This window comes from Sander lucioperca, chromosome 10 (genome assembly GCF_008315115.2).
Source record: "Sander lucioperca isolate FBNREF2018 chromosome 10, SLUC_FBN_1.2, whole genome shotgun sequence".
NCBI classification, from domain to species: domain Eukaryota; kingdom Metazoa; phylum Chordata; class Actinopteri; order Perciformes; family Percidae; genus Sander; species Sander lucioperca.
The window spans coordinates 3,198,269-3,219,926 of NC_050182.1; the positions used below are offsets into that span (position 1 = coordinate 3,198,269).

At 39.4% G+C, this 21,658-nt stretch overlaps 1 protein-coding gene across 6 annotated transcripts in view; it reads left to right on the forward strand.

Moving 5' to 3' along the window:
- The first annotated feature begins 3,964 nt into the window (after positions 1 to 3,964).
- The window catches only part of arhgef1b (Rho guanine nucleotide exchange factor (GEF) 1b), a 46,294-nt gene continuing 28,600 nt past the window's right edge, over positions 3,965 to 21,658 (forward strand). For 2 of the 6 annotated variants that reach the window (XM_031288576.2, XM_031288590.2), the window contains exon 1: positions 3,978 to 4,189. The gene's annotated coding sequence lies outside the window, so the exon portion shown is untranslated. Of the gene's footprint in view, positions 4,190 to 21,658 lie in introns of all 6 variants that reach the window. The other 4 variants (XR_004103230.2, XM_031288581.2, XM_031288596.2 and 1 more) reach the window with 4 other exon arrangements.

The following is a 21,658-nucleotide window of genomic DNA, read 5'->3' on the forward strand; positions in this document are numbered from 1 at the left end:
TATATATATATATATATATATATATATATATAAAATCACTATGACTTTTGAGACATAGTCAAATACTGCCACCTAGTGGTCCTTTCAGTCAATGTCTTCTTCAATGAAATCACCTAACCTCCGTAATCCTGTGAGTTAAATTGTTGCCCCTACATTTATTTTGCACTTACTTTTAAATGATATTGTTTCTTGCAGGTTAATTTAAATGTTAAATTCCATATTTCTAAAAGTGTTAACTGTGATAGTCTGTGAGTATTTATTTTGTCCTGTGGTTCAAGTATTTCCTGCACAAGGAATGAAAAGGAAAGAAAAAGAGAGCAGAGGGAGCTTGACCAACCTAGAAATTTGTATGAATATTTCAGTGTATATATTTTATTATGGTGTACATTACATTTAATTATTATTCACTATGATAAGATTTAGCTGTATTGTTGTGATTTAATTCAGTATTTAAACATGTTGGAAAAAAAATTATAAGCTTAGGTGTATTAAAGTTTAAATTATTAATAGCAGAAGATCTGCGCTCTGAAGATGTTTTTCTATGATGAGGACAGAGTTCACACTGGGAATTGTCTCTGATTTTCTCGACCCCAATTAATGGTGCCCTTTGGTCATTTTTGCCAGATGCCCAACGTACAAACCCTTTGGGTTCAAAAATATGCCGGTAGACTTATTTTTATAGTTAGGATTCACCCAGTGTAACTGTACTGTAATTAGTCAAATGTGAATAATATTGGTCTTTGCGTTTTCTGTTTTTAAATCCTCCCCCAAAAATCTGTTTTAATTATTTTTCAATCAGTGTTTTTTGTCCATCCCAGCAGCAGTGCAATTGGTTTTGCTTGAGGACATAAAAAAAGAAATAGTTTATGTTTGCAGATCTAATGACCAACATCCTTTCTCTGGCCCCGTTTCTCAGCACAGAGTGAACATTAAACCATATTGTACAGCTTCATAGCCTTTATAGCCTATGGTTTGTCGAACAGTGGCGGTATACTATTAGTTGTGAAAGCTCTATTGTAAACTTAATGTAAAGCTCTATGTTTGTTGAGTTGCTACAGGAAAGGCCTCCAGTCACCTCCACATGGAGTACACTAACTAACAGCTGTAAATACTGTTTCCTTTGTGTGTGTATGTGTGTGTACACATCCAAAAATGACAATGCAGTGATTTTACCTGTCATCTCTCTTTGTTTTACTGTAAAGAGGAAAAATGGAAAGTGCAAAAAAGAAGAAAAAGATGAATATCTTTAAAAGCAATAAACATTATTCTGGATAGTGAACTGTTGTTGACTGAGTTTGTTGAATGGATTCATTGTGTGATGTCGAGCAGCGCAAAGTCAGGTGGCCCTAACATCATTACGTTTGAAATTCATCACGCGTTTTATTCATGTCGGTGAACAAAACCTTTTTATCAAGTCAGAGTTTATCAACTTTTGGAGACCACAGTATATTAAAATATTTAGAATGAAACTACATTTTTCTATCTGTTCACTTTATATCTCCTGTAGTTAGTAAGTGATATTATAAATAATTCTGATGTGACTGCTGATATTTGCCAAATTTTAATTTTGGTTACTGATTCTGAATCCTGCTTAGTTTTGAAGACAGAAACAAAGTTATTAAACAAAAGAATTGCACTGCACTGATATAAATAAAATACAAATTAAATTTGGGAAATTTGATTTCATCACAGCAATTCTTTATGAAATTCTGTTAAAGCAGCACAAATTTTGTCCTCACTTAATTAGATTATTAAAAGCATTAATTGGAATAAAAAGTTAATGATAAGAGAGTAATATATAGATTATAATGCTAATGATGTGTGTTCTTACAACTTACTGGTGATTGTGTGCATTAAAGTTGTTTTCTGTTTTACTTTCACTGATACTCTTATTTAAAAAAAAAACTAATGTAGAACATGTGCTTACAGTACATTACAAGGATACCCGTAGAAGGTATCATGACCGTTCAGACACATTTTTTGGGCTTGTATTTTATTACTATTACATTTGTCTTATAGTCCTATGCCATACTTCCAATTAATGGTAGAAATACTGTAGCAGCTCATTCGACATATGGACTGATAAATGCAGACACAAAATAGTACCTTTTCCTTTATCTTGACCTCTCACTGCCAATATGGAAATTACTAGTTTGAATGCATATCCACGTTGTGAGACAGCATCTCCAAATGTTACCAACACCTTACATTCAAAACTCTGCAGTTGTGACAATCAATGACATGATGAGGTCTGAAAACAGATTTTAAGTATATTTTCACAGTTTAAACATAAAGGGCAGGATTGAGGAATGTTTGTACATTCTCACAGTCAATTAAACAACTTTAAGACCTCAACTATCACATCTACAATCTCACATCGCTATTACAAAAGTGAGATTTATTAAGGTTATAACCATGATACAAACAACGGAGAGTAAACCTGAAGGGAAAGCAGATAGATGGTTGAGTCTAGTAGGAAGTGACAGGTCCTCATTATATTGCAGTTAATTCTTAGCCCGACCAATCTTGTCATCTGTAAACACTTCGTCACCAAACTATCTAAGGATATACTTTATTTCAAGGACAAGAAGTCAGGACAAGTGGTCAAAATGTGAATATCTACAATTCTATGAAAACTGGTTATGATGAAGATTCACCCTACCAACTGGGGTACCCGCGTGAGGAAGGCTATACTTTCTGTCATATCTCATGGGTGCTTTATTCTATAATATAATTGTTATATGTGACCCCAGTCAAAAGCACCCAGTTGCTGCCTATGCGGTTTTATTGGCTAAAATAGAATAGATATATAAAATGTTTGCCATGGGTACTAATTTAAAGTATCACACTCTATCAGGGGGGTTGGGGCACTATGTCAGTCATTTGGAAGGAGACAGATATATTTTCTCATGTGCTCTGTATATTGTTATTTTACATAATATGCAAATTAACTAAAACTTTCCTGAAATAATAATCTTCAGATGATATTTATAACATAACTAATACTGTTTTGAGAAGAAATAAGATTAAGATAAGATCAACATTTTGCTGTGATGGCATTGTATGTTAAATATGTTGGGTAGGATGAGGGTTAAACGGAGCTTGAGGTGAGATTGTTTCGTCAACAAGGTCAAGAAATTAACGTTGAACTTCAGTCTTAATTCATGTTGTTTTATGTCATATTAGTTTAAAAAGCACAGGTCAAATTGTTAGGTCAGTCGAGTAAGATAGTAACACTTCAGATGTGAAAGGGGACCAGGTCATGGCTATGTTTCTCCACAAGGTGGCGGAAGAAAGCTAGAATAGAAGTGAGGCAATTAGTAAGCAGGTAGTACAGTTTGATTTGAGCAGTCAACTCTGTAAACAGTTGCTTTGATATCACGACAGGCATGCCCTTTATGATCTGTAATCTGTTCATGGGTTCACAGTAGTGTGTGCATTTTATTCATGGGCAGATATAAAATAGGCTACACATATTATAGCTCATCAGCTTTGGAAAAGAACATAAAAGTGAAATGATTTATATGCTAAATACAGGTTGTTTAGGAGATAACAGTAGGAAAGTAAGTGGCATTAAGTTCGCTGCAGGCATCTCAGCCATTAATACTAGCGATAAGAGACAAGTCAGCTTCATGCAGGGTTCCTCTATGTTAATGTAGGACATTGGCTAACGTTAATAATTATTAAAGAATCAGTAAAATGTTGGACAGCAGTTAAAAAAACATTCACAACACGTTGAACCTTAGCAGCATATTGCGTAAAGACTATCATGTAGCTTTTACAAAACACAAAACCATGTAAAAACGTTAACATCACGCTTATAAAATATTTATGTTCAGTATGACACAGGGTGGCAATGGGGACAAGTTACTGTGTAACACAGTGCGGAAACAACTCGTTTTAGACGGTTTACTTTTTCTTTTTTTAAGTTTCACAGTCGAGCTGTAAAACATAAATAAGCAAAGAGTTAGGCTACATAACATCCGGTTTTTATGTGTGTTTTATTGTGCTCGGTTATTTTGAAACACTAAATCTTTACTTTTTATCCACCTTCTGTTAATCACCCTGTGCTTTCTTTCTTTTTTTATGTGTACTTCCGCGTACAATGTTTTTTCCCCACTGACACACGGCAACTTTCGAACAGGAAACCTATTAGACGCTTCGACTGTCGCTTTCTCTGTATTCACGGGTGAGTATTTTATTTCAACACTAATGTTAACGAACATGATAAAGAGTTTGAACTTTTTAAGGCTTTGTGTGGTGAATTTCAAGTCGTCATGGTTGTTTGTTTTACCGAGAGAAATGGCTTATTCCAGCCCGAGCTGCAGACGGTTAGCGCCACATACAGGAATGCTGTGCTCGGCTGGCCGTGCACGACATATCTCGTACTCTGTGGAAAATAAACGACCTGATAACGGTTTTATTTAACATTGTGGTTAATGAATGTAGCAATGGAACAATAATGACTCCCATTAGGAAACTTGAAGTATGTGTCAGAAGCAGTTATGTGGGTATAACAACTTCAGGTAATTTAGCAGAGTTGGCCCGTGTGTATTTTCTGGCAAAGCCATGTAGGATTTTACGACTTGACTTTTAGATCTTATACCAAACTACAAATCACTTTAATATTCCCAAGGGGGGAGGGGGGGTATGCTGTGTCACTTAAGTTTATAGCTGGTGACCTTGTGGAATTTGATGTATTCTTATCTCCTTTGCAAGAGTAGCCTGCTGACATGTATCATAGAAGTAATGTGGTTGTTTCTCATAAGGAAAACACTGTTATAGAATATGGGCCTGCTTGTATTTTTTGGTCTTAAATAGTCTATTCTGTTGTTTTCTGCTCTGTCCATTTGAATCGAAGGCTCTCAGCACTGTGATTATAGGGACTTATCAGTGCCAGATCAAGCTTTTCGTTTACCTCTTATTTATTTGTCAACATTGTTTTTGCACACCATGAAAAGAGGCTATATGACATGAGTCCCTCCCACCCTTCTTTTCCTATACCATCACTAATCTAATCAGCCTATATAGAGTGGGAGTTTTCAGTCCAGACAGTGTTCAGTAATTAGTGTCTGCATATAATTGATTACCCATGATGATTTTGCCTTGTGAAACAGAGGACATTGCCTATGCAGAATAGGCGAGAGTTTTCTTGTGCTCATAGGAAACTGCAATTACTGTACATCTAGTGTGGCTTCATTATCTCACTGCAGTCATTAACTAAAGATAGGAGGCTGGGACAGTGTGGATTGTGCTTGCCAGTAAACCATAATGTTTTCATTAATCACTCCTTTTTTTGGCCAGGCTAGTTTGACTTATTTGTTGTGCCTCTGTGGCTTTCACTGCAGCAGGGTTTAAGTATTAGGCTCTGTCTAAACAAACACATAATTCCACTGAATTTTAATAATGAGTAGGTTTGCTAATTATTAGATGGTGCCATGTGTGTGTTAAGGGCGTTGCAGCTGGCGGTTTCGGAGACTGTGACGCGTTCCCAGCCAGACGCTGCACCCCAGAGGCCCCATGTGAAGCAGGGCCCTGCAACTTCCTGTTACGCTCTGCTAAACTAGAGGAGCACTGCACTTGTCATCTCTCCACGTTTTACAAGTGCAGGCTTGTCTGGAGCCCAAAGGCTACCTTCTCTTCCTTTTAAAGGAATGTTGGCGATTTAATCTGAGTTGCTGTGCTGCTCTCTCCCTCCCTGTCTCTCGCTCTCTCTATTGTGATAGGCCTGCGTAAACTCACCCACATCCACGGTCTCTCAGAGGGTAGAAAGTTAAAACTTGGATAGGGATAGTGAGGCATCGCTGTTAGCTTCTCTGAGAGATACCTAACAACTGGAATGACCGGTAGGCCCCTGCAGTGTGAACAGCCAGGGGGTGTCCTAAAGGCCTGGAGCTGTGTTGAAGACAAGCTAATAATTTACTGTAGTCAGGCTCGGACTTTAAAGGGAACACAGGTATTCTTCTCTGGCTGCAGTTAGATTGACGCACAGACAGCAGATAATGAGAGGCAGAGCGGACTGGGCTGCTCTTCCCTCTGCGGGTCAGCAGTGAAATCTACTGATTCCTCCTGAATGACCTCAGTGGGTGAGGTGTATGTGTGTGTGTGTGTACTTGTGTGTGTGTGTACTTGTGCGTGTGTGCATGTACTTGTGCGTATGGTGTGTTCACAGGAAGATGGTTATGCTGTACTGCGCCTGTGACAGAACTAGGCTATACCTGAAACCACAGCTAATCTCAGCTCTGAGCAAGGTGACACACTGTAAGGTGTCACTGTGCGTTTCTGCAACTGTTTAAATGGATCACTTATGAATACATATGTAGTAATTTATTATATAAAGTGAGACAATAGAGATGTGGCAACTGGACATTTTGCAATACCATTTCTGTTCCTTTTAATATCAGCGGTTGTCGTAGGCTATTTGCAGGTCATGTTGTAAATCATTAAGCAGGTTTTTAGTTTGCAATAGTGTAATGATGCACCTTGGTTTGCCCAGTATTTACTGGATTATGAACTAGATTAGCCACACACTGACATTATGGTATCAATAAATGATTCCTTAATGCAATTTTCAGAGAATAATCTGTATCATAATATACTAAAACAGACAAAAATAGGCATTTTCAACAAGAAACAGGTGTAAATAATATGATGCCAATAGTGATGGCTGTGTTCCATTTAGCTGCTTCAGTTACAGGTCCTGGTATTGTCCATGCTTGATCAGTGTCACACTGTCCTGACTTACTGGGACAATTGAATGGAACAGAGCCATGTAGATGTTATTAGTAGGCTAATACCTGTGCGTTTTCTACCTTGATGAGTCAAACTGTCTGCTGTGAAAAAGACCTATTAACCCTTGTGTTGTCCTTGGGTCAAATTTGATCCGTTTTCGAAGTTCTTTATATCAGAAATATGGGTTTCTTACAACCACATTGCCCAAAAATAACATGGATGCATGATGTACGTTGTATGGAACCCATATAACAATCTTTGCAGGTACAATTAATGATTACTTTCATTGAATTTTGGGTATTTTATTCAATTTTATAGCATTTGAAAAAAAACAGTGTCAAGACTAAACTTTGACATAAAACAGTCTGTGATTCACTCAACATCCTCTGATCTTAACTATTAGTCAAAACAATGCATAATTTCTGCTTTTTTTAACTCAAAATTGGGTATAATGTCATTTACATTAGGTTTAATGACCATGAATTTTAAAAAGCGTTGAGAAAAGTGACAAAAACATGTGTGTGAAGTGTCAAAAACATTGAAAAAAGTGCCAAAAAAAGGTTCATTTTCAATTTTGACCCAGAAGGACAACAACATGGTGGACAGGAAGACAACACAAGGGTTAAGAAAGGCTAAGGTGGCATCCGAAATCCCTCTCTCGTTCACTACTCCCTTCATAATAGATACTGTAGTGAGCTCTAAATTATTACTATACACATTTTTATATTTTGTATCATTAGTGACAGGTTTTGCAGCTATAAAATGCAGTGATTAACATGGAATGTCATGAACGCTGCCTTATTCATTCTATTGTGGGACTATATAATGCATACATTTCACATTCTCAGAATTAAGACACTAATAACAGACAGTTCATATACTATATAGTAACTAGGGAGTGATTAGGACAGTTATCAATGGATTCATTTACCATAGGATTTTACACCATAGTTTATATTGCTGTTGCAAAGGAAGATTAAATATACTGTAATAGAAGATTTTAACCATGTTGCCAATTGTATTTATGTGTGAATTTAATGGTATTAGGATTTATAAATAGCTTTAAAGGTTAACTCCAGTGATTTAGTATTTCACAAAGTTAAAACTGAATGGTCTTAATTAAAGCAGCTGAGGCCAAGATATCCTTACTTACTTACTTGTAGTCCTTAATATGGATCAACTCATTAGTGACGTTCATTAGACCCTTCCTACACGGCATTAAGCTGTCGATTGTCGCACCCGATGCCCATTGTCATTCCCGGTCCTATGTCTGCCGGGTCTAGCTCGTATCGTGTAGTCTGAACCTGGCATAACACTTACTGTTGGAGATTTTTAGTCTCCAAACCCAAGCCGAGAGAACCCTAATGACATCAGCATGACATCATCAGGATTATATTCTCAGACTGTAGAGAAAATAAAATACATTTTACAACTATTTTTTAACAGCCAGATACTGACCTATATGTGTGTACAGTTGTATGTTAAGAGTGTAACATAGTATTATTAGAATACAGAGCCCCACTACACTCATCTGTACTGACTTGTTCTGTCTGAGCTGACAAAATGTTTTAATGTAGGCAAACCATTGATTATTTTGTTCATGTGTTCATTTCAGACCATTCACTGTGAAGCTAGCACATAAGTGCCACTGTTCAGTAGTCATATGGTATCAGCGCATTTACAGGACAATGATTTTTTTTAAGTGAAATTAGCTCACACATGCAGCTCAGTGTATTCACCTGCCAGTGTCCTCTCTCTGCTGTCATTCAGCACTTCTTCACACACTGCAGTCAAACTAGACAAGCCCCCCTGTTCGCAGTATGTGTGGTCGTGTGCATGTGTGAGACGTGAGTCATGTGTGTGCAGCAGTGACATCCCCCCAACAACTGAATGACCCCCCCCAGAGACCAAAATGAATGCAACCAGTCTCAGCTCTCACACTTAACAATAAGAGGATTTCCATGCAAGTATAACCTGGGCTTCAGCAGCCTGTTCTTCACACTCTGAAAAAAAGCTAGAAAATGGAAAGAGTTACATCCATCTGTCCAAGTCAAGTGTGAGTCAGCCAGAGATGGCTGGCTGGAAAGCTGATGTGAGTGAGAGAGGGAGGAAACGGAGAATGAGCTCTTTCATTTGAGGGTCACAGTGGAAAAAGCGAGACTCGACTCCATAGATGATGTTTACTCTTGAGGAGTGAAAGATGGGGGGTATGGTGGGGCGAAAGGTCTTCCAGTCCGAGTGTTTTTGCAGACAGTGTGCTGACAGTGTGTTAGCACTCAGGCTTTTACAAACAAAAAGTTCTATAATTTCTATTTTTATTTTGAATGAGGCCAAGATTTTCCATTTCCCTTTGATTACATGCAATAGCGCAACTTATCTAGTTTCCACCAGTTAAGTTACGTTATTGTAACTGTGATGTTATGATCAATAGGCTAAGCACAGATTACTTTAACTTACATGTCAAGTCAGTTATATTTATATAACCCAAAATCACAGATTTGGGTAATATACAATCTAAAACATACAGCACCCTCTATTCTTAGACCTTTGATTCAATAAGACCAGCAAATAATCACATTTGTAAAGCTAGAACAAAGAAATACTTTGACGATTGATTCATTTTTTTGATTAATTGTTGCCTTTTAATTTTCTGTCAATCAACTGATTGATTGATTCATTGACTATTCATTTCAGCTCTAAAGTGCCCCAGTGCATTGGCAACCACACTTAATACTATGTACTTATTAGGCTTTAGGCTGTTTACAGGCCTTGGAGAGTAGAACTATGTGAAAGAAATTGTATGAAGCCTTTTGTGGCTTCAGGGGGAGCTGCGTGAAATCGGACAAATTGCCTCAAGTGACGTCACTTGAGTCAAGTGGGGATTTAGACTACACGTTTAAAAATGAAAAAAATCTGGAGGTGTGGAGTAAGAAAGAAGTGATCTTACCAGACCTCTGTAGCCCGCTCCTCATCTCTGCTTGAGGCTAGCTGCTTGAGGCTACATTAGCCACTCATAACGCACCCAAATCTCCAACTGAACTGTTAGTGGCCGATTTGCATTGTGGGTGATGTAGGCAGCAGATTTTGACAGAGGAGAAGCATTTGTTAAAATAAAAAAGGGGATAGCGTTAGTTCTGCTGTATTGATTATATGCTTCTTTTCTTTTAGAACTGTCCATTGTGAGTCACAGTGACAGTGTTAAGTGTGAAGTGCAATGTTAAATCAGTGGAGTACTCTTTCTCAAATATAAAAATGTTCAGCTCTATTGTTTGCCTTATCTTGAGTGTTAGCTAATCAAAGTTGGAGTCATTAAATCATTGCAGATTTAAATTTGATATTACTTGATGCCTTATTAATAGGTCTATCCTGAGGGAGAGAAGAATGTTAAATATCTGGATTGCAAACTACTGGCATGAGGTTAGCATCATGAACCAAGGTGTGCAAGTACAGAGGCATTTTTGGCCTCAAAGACTTTGATTCCCGGCAGGCTGAATTCCTTCCAAAAATGTTCAGTATCAGCTTGTTGTTGCTTTGTTTGGTATGTTGTTAAAATCTACAGCAATCGAACATACACAAACATACATACACAAATACACACAAGAGACTTGTGAATGGATGAGGAGCATTTTTTGTCACAAAATGTCAATCAGATGTTTCTGTGTTTGGCCTCAGCAATTACTGCTACACACACACACACACACACACACACACACACACACACACACACACACACACACACACACACACACACACACACACACACACACACACACACACACACACACATGGAAGCAGTTAGGCCAAGCTGGAGGTTTACTGTGAGCTGCCAATCCATGCCAGTCGATTGGCCCCGGCCTATCAACTGTTTCCATGAAGCCGATGACCTCCTATATGGGGACAGGGGGAGAGGGAGGGTGGGGGTGGGGCTGGCAGTTTGTTGGAGCAGGAGAGTGAACTGTATTTTGGCCCCAAGGAGAGATGACAGAAAATGAAGAGAAGGTGTGTTAGGCCTCTGTGAACATGCGTGGTCGTGTGCATGAAGAAGGGAGGAGGCTCCGCAGCAGCTTGTCATTTGGGATACCTTAACATCATCCTCAAATGCTGGGAAGTCTTGCACTGAGATTGGGTGGGTGGGGGTGGGGATTGTTAAAACCTCTGAGAGCAATGTCTGCTCAGCTGAAATCAAATGAAGAGAAGGTCAAGGATTCTCAGCAACAATTTTATCCAAATAAAATCATATCAAGAAAAGGTCATTGCAGTAAAATTCTCAGAAGAGACATATTAGTGGTGCAAAAAGTCCTTTTGAAATCAGAAAACCCAGAGGGATTCAACAGTATGATTTGTTTGGACCTATAGCTGACCAACAAGGCAATAAAAAGACCTGTCTGTGTTTTCCCTGCTCTATTGGCTATAATCTTATTTTAGCCACTACGTAATGGTCGTTGAATTACATAATTGGCCCTTGTCTGCCGGCCATGAATGCACTGGCTGTCTTGGAGTGATCGCACAAGGGTCCGCTTTCTTTTAGGCCAAAGGTGGAGGAGACGGAGGAAGGAGGTTAAGACAGAGAGAGAGACAGGGAAATGAAACAAGATGTAGCGGGATGGTAGAAGAAAAAAGGACGTGGTCTTCAAAAAGTAGAGGAAAAAATGTTTGAGAAGGTATTTACACCTTCACCACAGATGAGCCACTCCCTCTGTCAGGCATAAACTGATGTCACTTACCATGTACGCACACTATCTAATGTATCTGGCAGTGCACCCTCTCCTCTGTTGTTTGTTTACTGTCAGTGCAGTGAAGAGATTTCTGGGAAAACTTTGCCCTATGTAATGTTCAGACAACTATTCTGTTGCCCTTTTACCTACTTGAACTAACATGCAGACATTAAGTCACATTAGGCCTTGTTATCTTGAACTGTATTATCTCTGCGAGTTGATAAGAGCCTTATCTTTAATCAAGTTGGTGTTTGTAGAATTATTTAAGATGCTTGTGCTGTCTGTTAGGCTAATCTGTTCAGAAGTACTAAGTCGGGGGGCTTGCGAAAGCCAGATTAAAAAAGATAAGCAACCAAAGCAGCAGAGGTTGAAATGTCCTGACTTTCAGTCGCTAGTATGGGTCAAGCACTTCTCATAATGCAACTTCATAGTGTCTTACAGCACACACTGTATGTGTTAAATGCCCATGATTTTCTCCACATCTCCAGTTTGTATAGCAGGATAAGATTTTAAAGTCTCAAACCCAATCCATCGTGACCCCGATGACACCATCAGGGTTATATTCAGATTTCAGACTTCAGTCTTTAGAAAGACTTTATACAACTGCTTTCAGCGTAGTAGTACGCCCCATGATGTGTAAACTGAACTCGATGTTTAAAGTCAGTAGAGTGTCCCTTTTAAGCCAGTGTTTGTCGGCCTTTTCTCACTTATAACTTTAATTTTTAAGGTCACAAAATACTTGTAACCCCAACAAAATGTCAGAACATTAGTTCATTTGAAGTAACATAATGTGAGATTCAAAAGCGAGTTTACTTGCATGTTTGCAAAAAGAAAGACGTAACCAGTTACATTTTCATATTTGCAGTCAAGCGTGTATAGAATCTTATTGTATAATTTGCCTCATAATTGTGACATTTGTAAAGTTTACAGTTTACGATGCTTAAAAAATGCACAGCCCACTTACTCCCATTTTTGGGATCAATAAATATCTATCTATCTATCTATATATTAGGGCTGCAGCTATCGATTATTTTAGTAATCGCGTATTCTACCGATTATTCCATCGATCAATCGAGTAATCGGTTGTACTATTGCTGTTTACTATTGCTTAGTAAACAGCAATAGGAACTATTTATTATTGCTGTGTACTAAAAAAAGGAAAAAAAGCAAAAAAAAATGTATTGCCAAAATTCCAAGTACATTTTTGGTGGCCCAAATGTTAATATTTTTCACCTCCTTCCCCTTCTTGACTCTGGCTCTTTGCACTGGACATGCAAAAGAGCTGTTCACTAACCAGAGGGTAAATGTGACGGTACAAAGCTTACAGCAGGGCTATTCAACTACACTGTTCTGGGGGACACAGTGAGGAGAAAAAATAAAGAATGCAGATATCACCGGCATGATGACGTCATTCACGTGCATATTAAGTGGCCATGCTGGGGGGAGGAGCCGGTTTGTCTCCGGCAGCAGCTAAGTTTCCAAAGATTAGTAGCAAACTAATAAACAGTCAGACTACAAACCGACAGCTTTCGTTTTAGCTTGTTGGTAAAACATCGCTATTTACAGAGTAGCATGCTGTAGGCTAGTTGTGTAAAACAGCGCGGTGGACGAGAGCAGCAGACGGTAGTTAGCTACCTTGTGTCGGGTTCGCTCCGTGGAATGGATGAGTAGACTGGATGTTTTCTACAGAGATGATGTAGTAGCATGTTTGCAGCTTAAAATGATCCCAAACTTTCTGTAGTTTTCTCTCGCCTGTCTGTTCTCTTAGACCCTCGCTATTTTCGTCTTCGTTCATTTGTAATCTGGGATGTCAGTCGCGTGCATAGACAGTATATAAACGTCTTGTGTCCACAGAAGCGTCAACCTGTTGTGTGCGCTAGTAATTATCCTCCGTGCGGAAACACAGTGAGCTGTACAACCTTAATTACATTGATTTAACAAAGCTTCGAGGCAAAGAATTTGGCTTCGAGGATTTTTTGTAATCAAATTATTCGAGTTATTCGAGGAATCATTTCAGCCCTACTATATATATATATATATATATATATATATATATACACACACACACACACACTGGGCCAATATACTCACATTTCAATACTTATATTACATATATGTATACTTGTTACCCTTTTTATATTTCTTTTTTCTTATTCTTATTTCTACTGTTATTCTAATTATCATTACACAATTATTATTATACCCGCATTTAGCACACCCTTAAGGGTAAGTCGTTCAGCATTTCTGTACATTGTGTGACAAATAAAACCATTGTCCTTGAATCTTGTTTTTATTCATTACTAGTCATGTGGAAGCACATGGCTCTGTCCCATAGGTTTTTCTTTATTACACTGAGTTACTTTGTAAATTTACACCAACTTTCTGTGTGACAGCATGCTGCATGTTAAATATAAAGACACACACACACACACACACACACACACACACACACACACACACACACTACAGTCAGAGATGCCTCTGAGTCTGTTTTCACTGAGGTGCTAGCTCACTGTCAACTCTGCCAGCTGTTAGCCAGAACCATTTGGTCAAGGTTGACAGCATTTAGTGTATATGTGGTTGTTTATGTGTGTTGTCTTTTGGGAGCAGATGCAACAGTTGTAAGCTTTCAGGTGTAGGTCTGTGCTCAAACACAGTTCCTGGATGCTTCTATACTTGTTTGACTTTCCAGAGTTCCTCACATTCATGTTTCCATTGGCTGTTTTTTTTCTTTCTTTCCACTGTTACTGCCTTGTTCGTCATTTCCTGCTACAGCGTGTCCCCTCTTTTAATTTCTTCTCCAAGCTCCCTCTCCTCCCCCTCCCTCCTCACTAGGCCCCTTGCTCCTTTTCTCTCTCTGTTTAGTCTATAGGGTGCATATAGGCTAGTGCTTGCAGTCACGGTCATGTTTACTAGTCCAAGTAAGTCCTAGAAGTTTATGAATGCAATACAGGCGTTGAAATGAGATAAACAAAAAAATCTGGGTGTTTAAACATTTATAGGTTCTGTGAAAGCCTGAAAAAAAATAATTGTAGCGATATAAGTATGACCAGACTTTTCATGTTGAGGATCCCACTTTTATTTAATTTGATTGTCATGGTCTTTGTCAGTCTCAAAGCCATAATACTGCCAAAAAGACATCTCTATGGTGTCTACAAACCCATTCAGAATGCAAATGTTTAAACCCTGCAGTTACAGGCCATCCTCTCCCTTTCATACGTTTCTCATGAGCACTCTGTTCCTCATTTGTTCATCACTAAGTTTCGTTCATGCTGAGCGCGGTAACTTCCTTTTCTAGTTCCCATGTAAACTTAGAGACTAGTGGCACAGGAGGTTTGTTTGATGCAGTTTTGTCTGTAATATTTCTTAGAGAAACACTTGTGAGCTCTTATTTTTTGGGCTCTTGTTTTTTCAACCTTTTATCACTCTCTGCCTTTCTCTCCTTCTGTCTGTCTCGCTTCTCACTCTCTTTTCATCTGATAGGTAAGGTCATACAAGAAATGGCTCTGATAGCTTCCTGAGGAAATTACACCCACTTCCTGTCTGTGTGCCTCCCCATTTGCCACTTTCCCCCATTTTCTTTTTTTTTTTTTTTTTTTTAATTCTCCTTTGCTCAGGCGCCTCAGGGAGCAGCTAGTGGAGGAGCAGTGATGCTGGTAGGAATCCCCAAGTCTCTGCTAATGAGTCTGTGGCCTGATGAGAGAGCCAGATAAACAGCAGTACAAACACAGCAAGCTATAGCCATTAGCTGCTGGACTATTTTTGGACACTGCCCTCATAGCATATAGAGGACAGGACATAGCCTATTGTGACCGAGTGTAAGAAGAGAACAGTGACCTGTACTTATACAATGGCTTCTGTGGCCAGGTGCATGTAGTAAGTATGAATGAGTCAAGCTCTAATTTTAGTGTTTTTTAGTACAGTAAGATATAAGCTATGCTAAGTATTCCTCTGTGAATCTTTTACATTTTACACCTTGTCACTACACTCAAAGTTCAAATAGTTGTAACTTTTATGCTCTATGATGTTGACTTATTTTTAAAAACACATCGACTCAGGTTACCACTGACTAAGGAGCATCTCTGATGCTGACATATTAGTCACTATCTGAGCAATTGTTACGTATAGCATCTTTAGATTATACTGATGCATAGGTTTATTTCTGTTTTTTGTTGAAAAATGAGCCCATCTCTTATCTGTTGGTGGAATGAGTGTGTTGTTTTCAGCACATTCATCCACGTCCTCATGTACCAAAACGATCTTTTTTTCCCCCCGTCTTCCCTGGCATCGTTTCAAGAATGCTTGCGTACCAAACGGATCTATTTTTAAATGACTCAACACGCTACTTCATATTCCAGGCCTACAGGTGGCGCTGTTTCTGCTACAGAAATTCACCAAAAAACGGAGAAGAAGAGGCGGAGCATGCGCATAAAGCTTGCGCGCTGTATACAAACAGACAGTAGAAGAAACCAAACAGCCTTAACCCTAATAGGCTCAATATCTTCTCCAGCAGGAACACAAGCATGTAGTCCGCCATTATTGTTGTTATGAGACGTCGTCGCGGGGTAAGAGGTCGAAGGCTAGAGGTCGAGGGGTGTGGCGATGACATCATTGATACGCAAGTATGCGGCTTCGCCGACCAAAACGAAGATGCAAGGGCGGCATTTTCGAATTTGTTCACCCTGGGACTAGGTTTCAGGCAGTGCGTTTACAGGATTTGTTTGGACGATCGGCCAAAACGATGCAAAACGTGCGTTTACACCAGAAAGCGTTTCCGTGTTGATGGCCCCTCAGCGTCCCCAGATCTGATCCCTGGGGAGTACACGGAGGACAGTGGTGATGGTAATTGCTGTCTGTCACAGTGTCTTTTTTTTTTTTTTATACTACCACTCCGGAGCCGTAAATTTCGCTTTTAAAGAGTAACTCAAAACATCAGGGTGAAAAGCACTGCCCTCTCTGGTTGAAAGTTTAAAGCCTGTTTGACATCTAACCAGTACACCACTCATGGGTGTGGTCAGAAGTGGGCTCTAGGTAGGAGACAAAACATTTGCATAATCACGGAGTCCCTCTAGAGCTAGAAGGAAAAGATGTAATTTAATTTTAGGAATCTTTAACTGCAATTGAACTTTTTTTCGGGGGGTGGGGGATAAATGTGTGTGTGTGTGTGTGTATATATATATATATATATATATACGTGATTGCCTGTAAAGAGCCTTATTGTGAGAAAAACATTGTTTATAAGATAAGATAAAACTTTGACTGATTACACAGAAAATGTTCTTGCATTGTTTCTGTCTTGGTGTGGCTGCTTCTGTTTACTGATTTGTCTGTTTTAGATACCACTGTTAACGATATTTCAACTGTGGGGTTAAACATCTGGAGATTATTTTTACTGACCGAAGAAGATAATAAAAACACAGACTGTAACTGGTGTGCAATAACAAGTTAGATCACTTTTTGGCAAATCCACTCAATGATGAACCTTGTCCTCTGGTTGGTTCTGAAAAAAGCACATGATATCAGCACACTTCTACTCATAACACTTTGTGGTTCCACTGCATGTATAAGCACTTCATCACTTGACCTGGTCATGATCCTGCTCCACTAAACATATCGCACTCCCCTCTGACAGCCCCCGTCATGTTATTGCAGGAGCTTGATTGACAGGTGCAAGCAGTATACGCCGAAGATGCCCACTTCGGGGTGAGGTCTTGACTCCTCCTCTCTTCTCGGTCTGAGGGCTTTTATTAAAACAGCTAATTCTTTTTTAGTGGTTTCACAATGGATGTGGGGTTTACATAAGAGCTGATGTAACGGTGACTCAGTTATTATTAGGCTGCAGCATAACCTTTCAGCGTAAGCTGGTGAAAAAATAAAATGCTAAACTGTGCTGCTGCTTTGTCTAAATATTCAAGAGGTCTGATGAAACAGGTGCTGATTTTTCTTCTGCTTATGTACAGTATTAGAGCGTGGCCTGGTCAGAGATGAAGAAGGAATGCTGTTGTAGAGACCAGTTGTCATATAACACACACATACACGCACACGTTCACCGGCAGCTCCCCACAATCACATAGGAATGGCCCCCTCCCACATACGTGCTCAGTCTTAACCCACACACACACAAAGGCACGTACGCTTGATGGCTATCATTGGATTGATGCCACCTGACACTTAGTTAGTACTGGAATGTGATGGGAGGGAGGGGAGGGCCGGGTGGGGGGCAGCTGCCGACTCTCAGGAGCACCGGAGCTGATCTCGGTACCTCTGGGACGCTCTGTTCAAATACTGTATACTACTTGTGGTCTTTTCTTTCTAACTCAGCCACGTCCGTATCAGCCAGGAAGGACCCTCACATTTTGGAGCTTATGCCAGCTATTGTGTACTAATGGAGGTGAAGGGAAGAGGGTCTGGTTACTGTTGAAGCTCACAGACTGTCTCCATCTGTTGTCTGAACTGTGCCATATGCTGGAATGTACCACTTGGCTCCATCTGGGCAGAGGAGGCTCCCACTCCTGCCCCTCTATACTCTTGTGCTCTTTAAATGCCGAGCAGAGTTGACCTTCCCTACTTCCCTCTGAGACATACCGCAATTGGCTTCCCCCTGACTACTTCAATTCATCTCTTAGAGTACGAACATGTATTACAGTAACTCCAATATCAACCAAGACATACAAGGGATTGGCTTTAGCATCTCCCGTAATGAGGAGGCTGAAATGCTGCGATCACTAGTGCAACATAATAGCAGCAATGTCTTTATAAGAGTCAACTTCCCTCAAGGTTTAACAAGCATCTTCTGCTTTTGCATCTTAATTGAGTCAAACAGTTAACTGAGATGGAAACAGAAATCATTCACTGTCAGTTTAGTCACTTTTAGAGCTGCAACGATTAGTCAATTAATCTATTAGTCGATTGAAAATATTTTAACTATTTTGACAATCAATTAATTGTTTAAGTAATTTTTCTAGAAAAAGTGCCAAACATTTGATTGGTCCAAGTTCAAAAATGAAAAAATCCTGGTCTTACATTTTTGTAAATTTAATATTTTGGGAGGACATTTAATGAAATCCGCTTTAGCTCTAGGATATTGTGAAGGACATTTTTCACATTTTTTTTTAGGTTTTATAGACAAAGTGATGAATCGAGAAAATTATCAGATTAATCGATCATGTAAATAATCATAAGTTGCCGCCCTACTCACTTTAAAGCTATAGTGCGTAGTTTGTGTTGTCCCCATGAGGAATTAGTAATAAGTAATGACAAAAACACTGTCTGCGCGTCCACATGATACAAGCCTTCCGATACCCGCTCCCCATTATTTGGAGAGAAATAGGGGTGGGAATCACCAGAGGCCTCATGATACCATATCATCACGATACTTATGTCACGATACGATATTGCGATTTTAAACATATATTGCAATATTCGGCGATATATTGCAATTTATTACCTTTTTCAAACTTCAAATTTTTCCCAATTTCAAATGATGTCTCCGAAAGGAAACTTTGTCAACATCTGTTTTATCTAAGAAGATAAATGTCTCTGTTTGTTTATCTTACTTCAATTGTATTGCTGCAAAATGGGATTGTCAAGCAGACAAACTGACCAACACATATAATAAAAGATCGATACTTGGCGTTGGTGTATCGATACAGTATTGCCACAGAAAATATCGTGATACTATGCTGTATTGATTTTTTCCCTCACCCCTAGAGAGAAAGAAGAAATGCAGATTCCAATCCATACGGCACAATGATTATTTGGTCAACAGAGAAATTATCTACAACTATTTTAATATTTGATTTGCTTATTCCAGCAAACATGCAAACCTTTACGGAGTCTTAGCTTCGTAGATCTGAGGATTTCCTGCTTCTCTCTGTCTTATGTAATAGTAAAGTGAAAACATTTGAGTTTGGACTGTTAATGGGAACTCATTTATACATTTCTTCTCAGAATCTGAGACTTATCTGAAGCAAAGGTCTAGGGATAAGCAGGTTTGTTGTGCAGGTTGCTCTTTTAGGCACATTTCTGGCTATACAAATAAAAATAGCTTGACATGTTTTCAGATAACATAGTATAAACTAAGTAGTGTGCCAACTGACAAATGTATGTCTTTATGAGGTTATATTGACCAAAATGCGGAAACTGAAGTGAATATAGGTGACCGACATTCTACAAGATTTCTGGTGCCTTCTCATTTAACAGAGTTGTTGTTCCTACACACCTGTCACTGTATGATGTGCAAGAAAATAGTTTTCAGTTGTGCTGTAATAGTGAAAGAATCTCATCTTTTCACCAGGAAATGTTATTACCAGTCTGTTATAGCTGTTGTTGTCGTGGTGACATAACTTTGTGTTTGCCTGGGTAAGGTTGCGTTGGCGGTGTAACTTTGGTAAGGAGCTGTGTGTGTGTGTGTGTGTGTGTGTGTGTGTGTGTGTGTGTGTGTGTGTGTGTGTGTGTGTGTGTGTGTGTGTGTGTGTGTGTGTGTGTGTGTGTGTGTGTGTGTGTGTGTGTCCGTGCAGATGTGTGTTCATGGCCCTGACAGGCCTGTGACTCTCTGTTTGGCTAACCCCTCCTACGCATGTTGCTCCAATACTGGCCTTCCTCAACCCCGCAGCCCACTGGATATGAACATGAATGAACACATTCTCTCTCGTGTGTATCTCTTTCTCTCTCTCTCTCTCTCTCTCTCTCTCTCTCTCTCTCTCTCTCTCTCTCTCTCTCTCTCTCTCTCTCTCTCTCTCCCCAACTAACAGCTCTGCCTCTCTCTCTGACTCTTTACAAGAACTCACCTTGACCTCAAAGCATTTGTCAGCTCTCCTGCCTTCCACTTAAACAAACACTGTATTCAGGCCCTGAATCAAATTGCGGTCGTGTACACACTCACATTTCCTTTATCAACTCTAACCACTAAGTGATTTTTCAGTTCCTACTTAATGCTACTTAAACGACATGCACAACCAATCCACATTCACACATATAATTAGCCATGCTCTGTGAACATGCACACTTCTGTAAAACATCCTTCAATTGACTCAACCACAGTTTTAATTGAAATCTGAAACCATTATCAATTCTGCATATCCAATCAGAACAATTTTGAATGTCTTATTGAGTCTTTTTACATTATAGTACATCAGTGTTTTAGATACACTTAGAAAGAATGAGTGATATGAATACAATTGTCTATTCCAGTATATGTAATTGTATGTTGTAATATTGATATATATCAAAATATAGTGCTTTAAAAAAACAACTCAGTTTAGACAACACTTTTAGATAAATTAACCACACAGGAATGTCTGTTTTTTCCCAACCAAATGGATCAAATATCTGACAAATCAAGTTATTCTTTTTCACATTGATGCAAAAATCCCATGAATTGAGCTTACCATAAAGTTGTTCTGCTGAAAGAGATTTTCATACAACCAGAAATATTAAAGGTTTAGCTTTCTCAGAAGAAATGGTATGGCAAAATCTCTGACGGCTGACAGATTTTTATTCTTCTGGTGTATATAAATAATAATAATAAACTTTATTTATCAAGCACCTTTCGGGCTTTTTCAGAACATAAAGCCAAAACAGAACTGAACTAGAACTGCAAGCAGTTATGACGGGGTCCAAGCCTCTGATGCCAGTCGTCCCCGACGCCCCGGGAAGCTGCGTCACTTGCCCCCGATGACCCGGGGAGCTGCGCCAAAGCGGGACCTAAAGCATTACGTGGGGGGGCAAACATTGGTGAATATCGAGAGGTTTGATCCGCAAGGTCTGCGGTACGGTGTGAGCCGCAACGTCTGCGGTACATTGCTGTTGCAAATGTAGTGGTTAACAGTTCATCTCCATGCGTATGCAGACTACCTTTAACAATTCTCTACAATAAACAAACTTCTTAACCCCCCTGACCACAGGGGACAGCAGAGAGAAATGAGAGAGTGACTGAGAGGGTGGAGGGGGGAGCAGGTGTGGTGGTTGAAGGAGCAGGGGAGGTGGTCAGGTTGTTGTAAATGGTTTCATAGGCGCTGATTTATGTTTTGCTCCGTGGGTGCTCACAAGCGCACGCCCTTTAAAAAAAAGTAGTCAAAAATGGTTTGCATTTCAGAACCTTAGGAAATGGACAGCGGCCGATGCGAACACACACGCCTATTAACTCGATAATTAAGCCGTAAAGTAGGTTTCATCTCAGGACAGCGCCACTTCTCACAGATACAGATAGC